The following is a 15,112-nucleotide window of genomic DNA, read 5'->3' on the forward strand; positions in this document are numbered from 1 at the left end:
ATTCTTAGTATTTCAATACTACTAGGAAACAGAATTCTATGTTTCCATTTCTTGAGCTTTATATTCTTATGCACATGATCTTATTTGATCATAGATTGTTGACAAAATAATGGAAATCTACAGCTCTTCACACTTTGTCTACAAAAATGCTCTTCGAACAGCTGCAGAATACCAATAATTATCTTAGTCCAGTGCAGCAAAGTCAGGCAGCTAGCATTTAACTCCTCTGCTAAAAAACAGCACACATAATGAAATGTAAAATAGAGATGCTCTCTCTCGGACCCAAGAGCAGTTCATTCTTTTTCTCTGGATAGAAAGGAACAGAAAAGCGCAAACAGCTGAGGGCTTGCAACAGCTGTACAACAACTCCGGTTGATACTGAGCCTCCCTCCAACCACAAATTTTCATTTAAATATAGCTGCATGAATTGACAACTGAGTATATGGGCAAAAGATTTCAGATAATCTATATTAAGCCCAAGTGAAATCCATCTAGTACCAGGTGTTATAATGAAATTATTTCTGTAAAGTTCCTTAAATAAATAATGTGATAAATAATACTTAATTTAAAAAAAAATGCTCCTTTACTATAAACATGTTGATGTCAAGTAAAATATTGTAGACTGGAGTTCTACCCTTCAGAATATTTCTTTTCCACACTAAAAATAAGCTGATAAAATATCAGTACAAATTACATTTTCCTGAGGAAACATAAACAATTGTAGGGAATCAGGGGTTCTTTGGCTTCAGAACACACAGACAAAATTCTCTTAGGGAAACTATGCATTGATGGAAAGTCCGGGAAAGAATGCAAACAAGGAGTATAGGGAAGGAAACTAGAATACCTCCTTTTAGTGGCTGATGGTAAAAGTTTCATAGCATTATTTAACAAACCCTTGAGTTTTTTACCTTTGTGCAACACCTTACCCTGAGTTTGGGCATAAACAGGAAAGCACAGATTGTATCCCTAGAGGAGTTAAAATCCTGTGGAAGCCAGCTTCTTTATTTAAGAATATATGCATCTCTATTTAAGAATAAAAGTTATGGCATTTGAGAATCACCCAGCACACAACAGAAATCATACATTAAATTTGCATATACGCATCACGGACTAGTCAAGACAGGTTTCTTAAAGGAGGCAAATCTTGAACGTAATTACAAACACGGGTTTGTGAACAGTAAAGGAAATAGTCGTTCACATAGCAATGACAACATGATAAAGACAGATAGGAACAAGGGAGGTCTTTAAGGCTCTTTTGAGTGGCGTTGACCTTACTTACTATTCGTGATCTCTTTCTCACTAGGTTTCCGTCACATTTGCTTCTTACCTCGTTTGGTCCTCCTGGGCAACAAGAGCTCTGGCAAGGGTCTTGAAGTAATTTGGCTTCTGGGGAGTTCTCTTGGCAGTGGTTGGTCCCCTTAACAAGATAAGTAAAACAAAGCTGGTTTTAGGGGTACAGAAGAACCTGGAGCCCCTAAACCTACCTACAGTTGCTCACACCAACCCAAAGATTATCCACATTTAGTACCAGGAACCCGAAACACAGAGAAGTTAAGTAGCTTCCCTGAGGACAGTGTGGCCGGCCTTCAAATCCTTGCAGTCAATTTCCAAAGCCCACACACAGCTCTGTTCTGCTATATTTCCTAGACACATGTCACAGGAAGTTTCTTTTATTGTCACATCCTAAACAGTTACTGGCATCTGGGATATTAGATGCTATCTTGGGAAAAGAGGGGGAATGAATCCTGGGGTTGTCTCTAATACATTTCACCACTACCTTTTACTGTCTACCCCAGGGTAGTTGTTAGTGAGCATTTGATCTCAGAATAAAGTACTACCTGAATTTAGGTGCAAGGCCATGTTGAAAGCTTTACTTAAGACTGTCAGGTCACTGGGGGCGCCTGGGTGGCTCATTTGGTCAAGCGCCTGACTCTTGATTTTGGCTCAGGTCATGATCTCAGTCAGGGTTTTGAGATCAAAACCCACCTCGGGCTCTACACTAGGCATGGAACCTGCTTACGATTCTCTCTCCCTCTCCCACTGCTCCTCCCCACCTCTCTTAAAAGCTACAACAACAAAACTGTCAGGTCACAAAGGTGTTCATCGCCAACTTATTACAATAGTGTTCCAGTCCAAAGAAGATCTAATTTACTTCCAATGAGAACCCGAGGCAGCATTTGAAAAGATGGTGTTGCTTTTCTAACCCAAAATGTGTCACAGTTATAAGAATGAAGATGATCTTCATCATTGATGAAAAATGCCACAGTATCTGTAATTCTACATTTAAAAACTAAGAGAAGTGAAATTCAGTGACTTTGATTTAAATGTAATTAATAACTACAACTCAGACTGACATTGCCCAACCATAATACTTTTCTACTTTGCTCATATTGTTGATACTTTCTTGTGTGTATTATTATTTTCTTAAAGATTTTATTTATTTATTTGATACCGACAGAGAGATCACAAGTAGGCAGAGAGAGGAGGAAGCAGGCCCCCACTGAGCAGAGAGCTTGATGTGGGGCTCCATCCCAAGACCCCGAGATCATGACCTCAACTGAAGGCAGAGGCTTTAAGCCACTGAGCCACCCAGACCCCCTTGTGTATTATTTTTGAACAAAGATCATGTTTTGTCTCAAATTTAGGTAGCACTGACAATGAGATTTATTGACCACACTTCATGTCTATATTCATAAAAGGTGAAAATGACTTAATTAAGTTTATCTCTACCTATTCTAACTTGATCTTTATATGGTAACATGCTTTCACATTGAGTAAATATGCATACTTAATAACAGCTTGTAGGCCTGCTGCTGTAAATTTATAGTATGTACTTTGTAACATACCTCAATGGTAAGTCAATAAACCACGTTTCCCTTCAGATAAACAAAGGATGTCTTCCTTAAAATTGACAATGGAGTGTTTGGATTATTGATAAATAGTACACTGATGAATTTATACCTGAACAAAATTATTATAATACTCTAATATCCACTACTCAGTTCTTCCAATGGTAGGTTTGCTTGTTGCAACACAATATTACTTCTAAATAAAAATATATAATTTAATTTATATAAATTATTAAATATTAAATAATATAAATCTTATTTAAATAATTATATAAAAGTCTTAGCACCCATCTTCTATTTTTCAATATGTACACGAAGGAGTCAATGATTAACAGGTAAGGAAAATTCCATCATAATAAGAATATAATAAATTATATAGTGTTGGTTTTTTTTGGTTTTTGTTTTATTTTGTTTTGTATAACATGCTCATAGTACTTTCAGTATATTATCTCATTTATCCTCACAGATTTTTATTAAAAAATTGCTGCAGTGACATCTCATTTATCCTTACCACATTTTTATTGAAAAGATTTTGTATCTTCTTTCTAAAGTATTTTTTTTTTTTTTTGCTAAACTAGTTTCAAAACAGCAACAGTTTTGTTAACTTTGAAAATAAATTTTTCCACATGTTGGATAGAGTGATTAGTTTTCATCAACATTTTACATATAAACATATACCAAGTCAGCAATCATTAGCAATAAAAAAAAAAATAGCTCTAAGTGCTTTCATGCAATCCATGTCTTTCTATTTTGTAACATTTTCTTTCCTTCCACTCACAGTTTCAATCTTTCCCTACATACTTATCAATGTAAGTTGAAGCACAGGATGCTTCTCTCTTCTTTTGGCTTCAGCCTAACATATGTTCTTCATGCTTTCCAAGTATTTTCTTCAGAATATTCCAGTATGTGTTTTCTATGCATAGTGCCTCTATTTTAGTGTCTTCTAAGACTTCTATTAAAGCTAACATTCATCTCCCTCTTTTTTTCTCTCTCTCCCCACTTTCTATGTTTTTAGCCCTTTCCTTAGTAAGAGTTCTGAACTTTCCCATAAATTTCAGATGCCAAAGAGGAATCTTAAAATTACTTCTTTCTCTGCCAGTTTTTGTTTAAGTAATATATTTTAAAACCATGGCATTTTCCCCTCACAACTTGCACCCCTGCTCATATCCAGCTTTTTGTAACTATTCCTTTCTCTCCTAGCATAAGAACTAATTATTTACAATAGTTGAAATTATTTACTATGCACTTTAAATGCAGCTGGATAAATTAAGATATGTTGAGCTAGTACATTCTCTATGCAGAGAAATCTTACCCAAAACTTAGACTTTCATTCTTTAAGAAAATATAGATTTTCCTTCTTGTAAATATCATCATGACACTGCTTTTGATGTGAGCCTCATCTTGGGCTGCTGGAGACCTACTGAGAAGCTCCACTATTCCCAATCACAATGCTTGGACTGAAGACATTTTCTTAGAAGTATTATTGTTGTTATTTCATGGTCCTAGGGTCTGCAGCTTCATTTTGAATCTTAGGCTTTCAAATATTATTTCCTAAGGTACAGTATAAATTTACTGAAAGTGGGATTGATTTTTTCAGGGGGTAGTGGTGCACCTTACAACTGCATTTATTTATGCCACAAAAGGAACAGCCCATCTGCAAGTGTACAGAGCGATGCTTCACGTTCCCACATACTGGAGCTTCCTGAGAATAGAGCCAGACTGACGTTCCATCTGATGTGTACTCCAAATAAAGCTGGTTAATGATGACCACAAGCAGGTGCAGGACTCAGAGCTTTCAACCTTTACTTCTTTAATCAGCACTCCTGCTCTTATAAATGGCAAAGCCAATTAACCCCATTCCTACCCAAATCTCCCAGTAAACTTGGGTATAGTAGCGCATCAGCGGTACCCAGACATTTATAAAAAGGCTTTGAAACATCTCAGAGCAGGACCCCCAACTCAGGCTGCTCCAACTCGCACTGCCAATATCTTGGAAATGTCACCTCATGGGTGAAAACGGGGTGGCTTTTTATCTGCCTTAATAATACAGAAATGCCTGGCACACACGATGCACTCAGCCTAAAACATACATTCTCCCCCTCCTTGTTTACCTGTCTAGCTCCTGCTCTCCCTTTATTTCTCAAGTTAGTTATCATATTTTCTGCAAAACTTAACAACACTCTCAATGAATTCTCTATTTTCTGGATCACGACTCAATGCCATCTCAATAAAAACCCCAGCAAGTTATTTTGTGGGTATCCACAAGCTGTTTCTAAAGTTTACACAGAGAAGGGAAAGACTTAGAATAGCAACTCAATAACGGAGGAAAGAACAAGCAGAGGACTGAGATACTAAACTTCATGACTTAATAAAAATCTACAGTAATGAAGCCAGTATTGGTGAAAGAACAGACATACAGATCAATGGAACAGAAGAGAGAGTCCAGAGATCAATCCACACAAATGCAATGAACTGATCTACTGATCTTTGACTACAGAGCAAAGGCAATAGAATGGAGAGAAGACAGTCTCTTTCACAAAAGATGCTGAAACACCTGGACATATCCACATGCAAAGAAAGGTCTGGATCTGGACCTGACATCCTTCACAAAAGCTGACTAAAAATCTATTACAGATCTAAATGCAAAACATAAAACTATAAAACTCCTAGAAGATAACATAGGAGAAAATGCAGATGACAATTGTTAGAGTGATGACTTTTTAGATGCACCAAAGGCACGATTTATGAGAGAAATAACTGAGAAGCTGAACTTCATTAAAATGGAAAATTTTGCTCTGCAAAAGACAATGCCAAAAATAATCAGAAGGCAAGCCACGGAGTGGGAGAAAATATTTGTAAAAGACATTTGATAAAGGACTGTTATCCAAATATACAAAGAACACTTAGAGCTCAAAAATAAGAAAACAAGAAACCCAGTTTAAAATGGGCATAATCCTGATATCTCACCAAAACACACACACACACACACACACACACACACACACACACACGGCAAGTAAGCATATGAAAAGATGCTCCACATCGTATGTCATAGGGGAATTACAAGTTTAAAGAATGAGATAACACTGCATACCCATCAGAACAGCTAAAATACAAGAACATTGATAATGCCAACTGCTAGCAAGCATGTGGAATAATAGGGACTCTCATTCACTGCTGATTAGAATGAAAAATGGTACATCTATTTTCAAAGACAGCTTGGCAGTTTCTTATAAAACCAAACATAATCTTGCCATATCATCCAGCAATGTGTTCTCTGGCATTCACCCAAAAATGTTGCAAGGTTATAGCCATATGAAAATCTGCACATGAATATTTACAGCAGCTTTATTTATAATTGCTAAAATTTGGAAGCAACCAAGATGCTCTTTAATATGTGAGTAGGTAAATTAGTGGAGGTATGTCCAGAGAAGTGAATACTATTCAGCACCGAAAAGAGATATCAAGTCATGAAAAGACATGGAGGAAATTGGAATGCATACTACTAAGTGAAAAAAAAGCTCATCTGAAAAGGCTATGTATTGCATGATTACAATTATATGAATTTTTGATAAGGCAAACTCTAGAGAGAGTAAAAAAAATTAATGATGACCAAGGATTAAAAAAGAAGGGATGAATAGAGTACAGAAGATTTTTAGGACAGTAAAATTATTCTGTATGAGACTACAATGATAGATACATGTCATTATACACTTATCCAACCTCAGAGAATATACAACACCAAGAGCTAACTCTAATATAAACTTTGGATTTGGACTGTTAACAATGAGTCAGTGTAGATGATAAAAAATATACCACTCTACTGTGAGATGTTGATAGTCAAGAAATGGGGTGGGGGTTTGGAAACTATATTTTTAGCTTAATTTTGCTGTGACCCTAAAACTGCTCTAAAAATCAAGTTTCTTAATTTTAGAAGCATGAAGAGGAAATAAAGATTTTCCAGACAAAATTAATGATACAAGTGATTATCATCAGACCTCACATTATAAGAAATGTTAAGACTCTGGCCAAGACATATGGTTCAAGCAAACACATGAATCTATACAAAATAATAAAAGAGATCCAGAAGTAAAATAAAGACAAAATAAAAATTATTTTAATTGTATATATTGCTGTAAAAGATAATATCTGCCTAAATATTTAAATATAATATATTGTGTTTCAATGCCATTTGTAAAAATAAAATGTTTGAGAATAATGAGGATTGCAGAGAGTACTTTGAACTATCATGTGTAGTCTTTAAACAACATGTGAAAGTGATATTCCTTAAAAGTAGACTTTGATTAACTAATAGTGATTATGTAAAATCAAGGGCAACCATTTTAAAAAGTAAAAAGATATAAATAATAATCCAATAGTGGAAATAAAATGGAGTTATTTCAAAAATTTCAATTAATCCAAGCAAGGCAGAAAGAAAGAGGGGAAAACCAAGGAGCTAAAATAGAAAAATAACTCTGAAAAGAGGAACAAAATCAATGAACCAAACCACCTAATTTCAGTATTTTTCATAAAACTACAGTAATCAAGACAATGGAGTGTTAACAAATAATGACTATTCAGACCAACAGAACAACACAGTCCTGAAATAAAGCATAGTCCTATTGTATTTTTACTGAATAAATAAGTATGTTTTCCTATGTTTATGTTGTCTTAAGTTTAAGTCAATTGTTACAGATCAATGTTTAGACCGAGTCTATATACATAACTAAAGACTATAGAAAGATACATCCCTACAAAGGCTGAGTGTATTACATTAAAGATTATCTTCCTAATAGGATCACAATGCCATCAGGACTTTTAGAAGATGTTTTCTTTACTAAATGGGTACCTATTGGGGTGAGTTGCATACTTAATATTTATCAAACAGAGAAGTTTAAATATATTTGGATTAATATTTGCAATAAAACAATATTTTTTGAATAATGTCAATATCTTAGGAAATGGCATATTTCTGATATGTCCCTCTCTTATGCTAAAAGAAGTTAGTGGCTCATAAATCATGGACTTTGTCATTTCTCCTCTTTCTGTGTATTATGAGTACATGTATATTCATGCATGCAACTTTTTGTATTTATCTATTTGTACTTATAATTTAATTAAGGAACACATCAGTTTCTGGAACTTTTTTAAAGACTTATTTATTTATTAGAGAGAGCATGCGGGCAAGTGGGGGGAGGGGCAGAAGACGAGAATCTTTAAGCAGAGTCTCTGCTGAGCACGGAGACAGAACACAGGCTTGATCTCCGGATGCTTGATATCACAGCAGGAGCCAAAACCAAGAGTCCCAGGCTTAAAGGACTGAGCCACCCAGGCGGTAGCTGGAACATTCATAAATGCTCCTTTACACTTTATATAACCTAATAGATTATTTTTCTCTGCATTTATTTCAATTAAAACACATGCAGACAAATTAACACATACTTCTGAATACGTAGCTTCAACTTGTATCTTTGCTTGCCACATCTCTATTTTGAAAGCTTCTAAAACTTCTAAACTGTTTTTGACTTATTACATACAGTTCAAGGTCTTCTCAAACCATTTTGCTCTGCTTCTCCTTATGAGTTGGTCTTAATTTTAAGACATGAACAAAATGTCTTTTCAAAATTTCTTTGGTTGAACATTATTTACAATGTCAATTGCTTGATTAGTTTTCTCTATTATGTATGTAAGGCACCATTCAAATATTACATACTTATTTTTGGTCACAGATAGAAAATGACCTCACTTGTCAACCAATAACCTGTTTTGGTCTATTTCCCCTGATCCAGGGAACTGATGTTTATAAAACTTTTGTTTAATCTTTCTTTTGTAGCTATTTAGAGATCTTTACTTTCGTGAAGGCATGCACCTCTACACTTAAAAATATAATCAAATATCTGGCTTTTAATATTATGTATATTAATTGCAGTTGATTTCTTTTCTAAGACTTCTGTATCTAATGTTTTCATATTTTTAATCGTAAAATACCATCCGTTAGCCCCAATCAATGTCTAATTGATCTAATCAATTGCTAATTGAGTTTCATTTATATTTTCTTTTCCTCCTTTCTATCCAATTTTATTTTCTTTTTTCTTGCATTATCCATCTATAAACTTCCTGCTTTTTCAGACTTCGCTTCTCCTTTCCCTTTGGACTTCTTTTCAGATGCTAATCCTTCTAGTCTTGCCTCCCTTCTCTTCCAGCTCTGAACCCCGACTTTGACATTTGTCACCACAGCTAGAGTGCTTCCTCTGAATCTGGTTTACTCTTTATTTCTTATTTCACAGATGGAAGAAAGATCTTGCTGATTTTTTTTTTTTTTCACATTACCGCTTACTCTTTGGTTTTCTCATTTCTCTTTTTTTTGACCAATTTGAAATTCTCTTCTTTTGTTCTGCTTCCTTTTCCTCCTCCCACAGACATTTTTAAATTCATGTTAAATGGCTCCTAAATTCTGTGTCCAGATGCCCACAGTTCAACTTCCTCATGGAAGACTCGACTCAAGTTTCCTTTATATTTTCCTCATTCATCTCCTTTCTCTTGCTTCTTGCTCTTACATGCTCAGGCGAGGCAGTTCGCTGGAGAAAAAGAGCTGGTCAGTTTTACAGACCTCCTTTTGGTATTCGACAGAAGACAAACAAGCCAACAAAAAATTACAATAGGCATTTTAGTAAAGGCATGATTTGGGGGACAGAATTGTGAAAAATATACCATTAGGGAAATGGTGAATTGAAGGAATAAAGGAAAGAGAGAGAAAAGAATAGACAGGTTTGATTAACTGGAGTGAAGGTCATAGTAGAAAAGTAATGAAAAAAAGGTGATTCAATGTCTGAAATAATTACAATTCATGATGGGGTGTGTTAATTTGACACAAGTAGTATTTGCAGATGACTAATAATAACACATGACTATATGAAATATGTTGCACTTACAGTGAATGTCATGGAACCTAATCTTAAAAAGAGTAAGAAAAATAAGCAAAACACATTGAAATTTTCATCTGGATGACTCCTTATTAATACTGCTGACTTATTTCCATTAACCACACCCTAATTAGTTTCTGCATCCAGTGTCAGCACTTATTTTCATGGTTGGATGTCTTAAGTATGAAACCAGACAAAATTTGACCACTCTCTTAAAACTAAAATTGTATAATAAAATCCCCAATACACTATTTACCAATGTCATTCTTAATAACTTTTGGATTCCATTCATTGGGCTATTTGAGAAAGTAATTCATCTTATCATAATGGTTTCCCTTCTGCATTTTAAAATGTTACACCATGACAAGCTTTTATGTAAAATGCATCATTGTCCTTCATATTTAAAGATGTTATTGCAAAAGTTAATGCTGTTTTTAAATGTGAGTAAGACTGATAAAACTAAGAGCTTTAGGTTTTTAAAAATGTAAAAAAATTCTAAAAATCTAGTAACATATATCTTTTTTTCCCTTCCCCGTGTGATATAAGCACATTTAAACTAATGAAGCTAAAATAATATCCTTAATACACCTGCCTTCAACTGCTATTTTTTTATCATCAGAGAGCTTTATTATATACATTTCTTAAATTGCATGGAAATTGTTTTGATTATGGACATTATTCACATCAAAAAGATTATCATACACCTAGTAATGGGGTGGAGATAGTGAGATAAACTCATAAGCATTTCTTATTTAAAACAAAAATAGGTAAGGCATGATTTTAAATAAAATTCTGCCTGAAACACTACCAATCTCTGTCACAGCTGTCATCTTTTGAGACACATTACTCCCAAATCCAACTTTTCTAGTCCTTTTGCTTTCATCCTGGCTGTCTTTGTCAAGGTCAGGGTAAACTAAATAGTTTGCTCTAACAAATACTGCCACCACAGCGTTCAGTTGTACCTTTATGTTTCCCTTCCGTTCTGTAAGAGAGGTGGTGTGGTAAGCAGAACCTCAATTATTGCCTCAGATTCCACCAACGGGATTTTCACACTTCCAAGGAGAAGAGCCACTGATATTGTAAAGTCAGAAATGAACAGGTGGAAAGAATAATGCATCTTGTCTGACTGTTGTAGGTTTCAATCCAATACACTGGGTGTCTTATCTTAGCCAACAATTTGCTTTCTTGCTACACCTTTATCTTGTGTTGCTTGAATTTGATTGGTAATCTACACTATTTATTTACACCAACTGTTAAGATTTCTCAGCCTTCATTTTATAATTTGTCTATTCCCACAAAGCAAAAACTGTCTCCTTGTTTCACTGCCATTTTATATATTCCATAATAAACTACATAAACGTATATGGAACTCCTTATATTATAATACAATAATAAGTATATTATATACAATATAGTTCATATATAGTATATGTTATCTGTAGTCACATACTAAATATATACAATATATAATAATAAGTTTATGCTACATGCATATATAGTGTGTATATGTATATACATATATGGAGAGAGAAAGAGAGATTTACCAGTAATAAGAATGATAATTATAACGAGTAAAATGAAGATTTCTCTTCTTCCAGGATTATACTCAAGAATTTGGTTTAACTGAAGAATTGAGGAACTTGGAGTCAAAATATACTGCTCTGTCCTCCAGCTCGAATCCTGTTTAGTTCTCTGACCTTGGGCATGTGATTGAACTGCACTATAACTAGTTATCAACTTGTGTTGATAGGAATAAACTTTCTTATAAAAATATCATAAAGATGAAATTAACATCTGACAAGCATACTTTAAGGGCTATTTAACCATTGTATAAATGTAAGGCATTTTACTTTCAATTTATGTAACTTGTATTTTAGCCTGCTTTCTATTCTTCGTGTATATCCTAGACTCTCCCATCTCAGGTCTTTAACTGGAGATTGCATAAGTTAGTGCATGGCCAGTATTTGAGTCCCATGACTGAAAATCAAAATTGACAAAACAAACAAAATTCCTAAAACCTCCCAGGCACCTTCTTATGCGGTGGGATCCTGGGTCTAGTCTACACCTTGAGGGCATGGCTTTTGAGCAGGAAGTCTAGTAGGCTTCTTCTCATCCTTGGTGGCCTTGGGTTGAGCTTTCATTTGTGTATCCTTCAAACCAAAGGATTTCCAAGTGAGTTTGAATTTGTCTCATTAATTAATGATTTCAGGGTTTTAATGCGCTATGTTGCTCCACTCGCTACTTTCTTTTACATACAGGCCTGATAATCCCTTACTAGACCTTTAATAAAATACTTTAAAAATACTTTATCCAGTATTTTCAGTTGCTTTTAGCAGGATAATCTGTCTAAGTAATCTTGCCCATCACAGCCAGGAAACTGAAGAAGGTCTGAATGTATTTTAAAAGATATTTTACTGTGATTCCAAATCCTAAGCATTTATATTTGGTTATTCTGCTAGATTTTTCAAAATGTTTTATTATTTAAAATATTATACTCTTATCATGGAGGGCATGTATTGTGTGGAGCATTGGGTATGGTGCATAAACAATGAATTCTGGAACACTGAAAAGAAATTTTAAAAAATAAAAAAAAAATAAAGCAATACAAACAAAACAAAACAAAAATATTTTACTCAGATGAACTCCTAGCTTTCTTTTATTCCTGATGTCTACCTGTCTTCTGCTCTTTCTCTGATCCTTTGAAACTTTCTTCCTTCCTTAAATATGTATTAAATGTCTATATGTTAATTTTCACCTTTTTTTTTTTTTTAAAGATTCATTTATTTGAGAGAGAGAGAGAGAGAGCACAGGGGCAGGAGCGACAGAGGGAAAGGGAGGGAGAGAATCTCAAGCAGACTTCCCAGTGAGCAAGGAGCCCAACATGGGGCTGAATCCCATGACCTTGAGATCATGACCTGAGCTGAAACCAAGAGTTGGATGCTTAACCGACTGTGCCATCCAAGTGCCCCTAATTCTCACGTCTTAATTGGGATTGTAAATTAGTACAATTTCCACTCTGACCTGTGTTTGATATTCTAAAGATACTTTATTTATTTTCCTCTGGTTAGCAGTATATTCCCCCCAGAATATTGTTTTTGAGTCTATTTCACAAAAATCATGCTTTTCACTTCTTTCTTTGACTTCATTAGCACTTTCCTAAATCACCTTAACAATAATTCAGAACTAGAAGCTGTTAATAACCTTTTGGTTTTTCCTATTCCAATTACCCTATAGACTGCTCTTAGTTTGGGTTTTGTTATAATAGAAAACAGATATAATCATCTGACCCAAATATAGACCAATAGGTGCCAAATGAAGTTTTAAAAAAAAGTACCTTGCCCAATAATCAAAGCATTCTATCTAATACTAGATTCATTTCCACATTTTTTTTTGACTCACCAGCCAGAATTTGGCTTTGAACTTCAGATCTATAACTCATTAGACATATAAATTGTAAAGTTACTTAACCTCACAACTTGTCCTCTATAAATGAGAAGATTAATAGAGCTATATGATACAATTGTGTAAGAATTATATTAATATATGTGAAGTCATTGTGTCTGTCATAGAGCAAGTATTAAACAATTTACCACCACTAATAAATAATGCTAATATTATTATTCTATCTTATCATATGCTGCTGTTAAACAAAACATGTATTCTTCCAAAACATCTTCTGAAATGTTCTCTTCTTGTGTATTTGTCCACGGATATCGTTATAGATAACATCTTCATACACTTGTTTGCTTAACATGATCTGACCATTATTCAAGGAGAACCTCTTCCCAGGAAAATTCTCAATTCCTTGGGTCAGAAGTAATCTGTTTCTTATTTTGCCATTGAAAGCCACACATTTAATATGACAATCTTTTATCTGCTTTTTTTTTTTTTTTGAAGTGGCCATATTTTGTTTATCTCCCTTAGTAGAATGTAAATTTCTATATTTGGAGAATATGGCAGCAGTTTGATATTTTTAATTCCCAGTGTCTAGTATAGGGCTTTGAATAAAGTAAATGCTCAAAAAAAATACTCAGATATATAAATGTCAATAATATACATAACATGTAACAGTTATCAACCTCAAATTACTTTTTTTTTTTTAAATTTTATTTATTTATTTGACAGAGAGAGATGAGAAGCAGGCAGAGAGAGAGGAGGAAGCAGGCTCCCTGCTGAGCAGAGAGCCTGATTTGGGGCTCGATCCCAGGACCCTGGGATCATGACCTGAACCGAAGACAGTGGCTTAACCCACTGAGCCACCCAGGCATCCCAACCTCAAATTACTTTTAAGCTTTTTTATATTTTATTACATCGTATGAAGTGATACCACATGTATTAATATTCTAACAAATAAGAATTTCCTATTAGGTATATAATTTCAATATGCCCCATTTTCTACTTTTGCATGTCAGGTGGGTGACAGTTCCCTTCACTCATAACTCTCCCTTTGAAATTCATTTATCTTTTACAGTGAGTTATTCATAAATGTCAAAATCTGATCAATAGAATTTAATGCCAAAATATGGTAAGAGGCAGTAATCTTCAATGTTCAAATTAGTGATGAGGTGATCACTTTATTTCCTGATCATCTAAAATTCTTTCCCAAAACTTATAGAAAATAATATTTTGGCAAAAGAGCTTTAGTCTTCCCAAAAATCTGTGTACATTTCTTTGTTCTCATATGTTTAGATGGGGTCATATAATTATTCTTGCCAGTGGACATTAGCCACCCTATTTGCTACTTTTGATGTAAGGCAAATATATAGTATAATTGTTTATAAATATGTGTTTTCCAAATTTCCTTATCTGAACATTTGAGAGATGATGGAATTAGAACATGCTAGCACCGTGAATTTTGAAGAGTCATCATCTCATAAAGAAGAGTCATTCAACTCTCATTCACCTATCTCGCTACTTCTCTATATCATTACTTTTCTTCCCCAAATCATCAAACTATGAAACACATACCCACACAATGTTTCTTGTCTTAAACACTAAGATCTTGAGGATTTATTTATTATTACATAAACCCGGACTATTCTGACTAATAACATTGACTAAATAAAGGGAAGGACAAAAAGTCTTTAGTGGGCATTTATTTTAAAGAATCAAAACATTGCAAATAAAGCCCTTCCCTTTGTTCTAGCTATTTCTACTGGGTTAGTTAGTAGATTATATTTTCCATAAATATTTATAGATTCCATTTGCATTTAAATACCTTTCTTTATGTTGGTATGCATTTTTGGTTGTGAATCCACCCTTCCCCAAAGCAGGTTCCATAACACATTAGGTCTATAATATATTAGAAAAGGAATTTCTAAGGGGAGAAATACCCTACAG

The 15,112-nt window shown here is 34.2% G+C and overlaps 1 pseudogene; it reads right to left on the bottom strand.

Moving 5' to 3' along the window:
• Nucleotides 1–4,606: 4,606 nt before the first annotated feature.
• On the bottom strand, nt 4,607–4,788 carry LOC101681542 (annotated as a pseudogene).
• Nucleotides 4,789–15,112: the final 10,324 nt, after the last annotated feature.

The sequence above is a fragment of the Mustela putorius genome, unplaced genomic scaffold, assembly GCF_011764305.1.
Source record: "Mustela putorius furo isolate JIRA1106 unplaced genomic scaffold, ASM1176430v1.1 tig00003932_pilon_pilon_pilon:0A:0A, whole genome shotgun sequence".
Taxonomy (NCBI): Eukaryota; Metazoa; Chordata; class Mammalia; order Carnivora; family Mustelidae; genus Mustela; species Mustela putorius.